Raw genomic sequence first — 1513 nt, forward strand, 5'->3', positions numbered from 1 at the left:
TCATCAGGAGGAGAGGAGGACTTTATATCATCAGGAGGAGGAGGACTTTATATCATCAGGAGGAGGAGGAGGACTTTATATCATCAGGAGGAGGAGAGGAGGACTTTATATCATCAGGAGGAGGAGAGGAGGACTTTATATCATCAGGAGGAGGAGAGGAGGACTTTATATCATCAGGAGGAGAGGAGGACTTTATATCATCAGGAGGAGGAGAGGAGGACTTTATCATCAGGAGGAGGAGAGGAGGACTTTATATCATCAGGAGGAGCAGAGGAGGACTTTATATCATCAGGAGGAGGAGGAGAGGAGGACTTTATATCATCAGGAGGAGAGGAGGACTTTATATCATCAGGAGAGGAGAGGAGGACTTTATATCATCAGGAGGAGAGGAGGACTTTATATCATCAGAGAGGGAGGAGGACTTTATATCATCAGGAGGAGGAGAGGACTTTATATCATCAGGAGGAGGAGAGGAGGACTTTATATCATCAGGAGGAGGAGAGGAGGACTTTATATCATCAGAGGAGGAGAGGAGGACTTTATATCATCAGGAGGAGGAGAGGAGGACTTTATATCATCAGGAGGAGAGGAGGACTTTATATCATCAGGAGGAGGAGAGGAGGACTTTATATCATCAGGAGGAGGAGAGGACTTTATATCATCAGGAGGAGGAGAGGAGGACTTTATATCATCAGGAGGAGGAGAGGAGGACTTTATATCATCAGGAGGAGGAGGAGGACTTTATACATCAGGAGGAGGAGAGGAGGACTTTATATCATCATCAGGAGGAGGAGAGGAGGACTTTATATCATCAGGAGGAGAGGAGGACTTTATATCATCAGGAGGAGGAGAGGAGGACTTTATATCATCAGGAGGAGGAGAGGAGGACCTTATATCCTCAGGAGGAGGAGAGGAGGACTTTATATCCTCAGGAGGAGGAGAGGAGGACTTTATATCATCAGGAGGAGGAGAAGACTTTATATCATCAGGAGGAGGAGAGGAGGACTTTATATCATCAGGAGGAGGAGAGGAGGACTTTATATCATCAGGAGGAGGAGAGGAGGACTTTATATCATCAGGAGGAGAGGAGGACTTTATATCATCAGGAGGAGGAGAGGAGGACTTTATATCATCAGGAGGAGGAGAGGAGGACTTTATATCATCAGGAGGAGAGGAGGACTTTATATCATCAGCAGGAGGAGAGGAGGACTTTACATCATCAGGAGAGGAGAGGAGGACTTTATATCATCAGGAGGAGGAGAGGAGGACTTTATATCATCAGGAGGAGGAGAGGAGGACTTTATATCATCAGGAGGAGGAGAGGAGGACTTTACAGTGAAGAAAATAAGTATTTGAACACCCTGCTATTTTGCAAGTTCTCCCACTTAGAAATCATGGAGGGGTCTGAAATTTACATGGTAGGTGCATGTCCACTGTGTGAGAGATAATCTAAAAAGAAAAATCCAGAAATCACAATCTATGATTTTCTAACAATTTATTCGTGTGATACAGC

Source organism: Sparus aurata, chromosome 14 (genome assembly GCF_900880675.1).
Source record: "Sparus aurata chromosome 14, fSpaAur1.1, whole genome shotgun sequence".
In the NCBI taxonomy this organism is placed as follows: domain Eukaryota; kingdom Metazoa; phylum Chordata; class Actinopteri; order Spariformes; family Sparidae; genus Sparus; species Sparus aurata.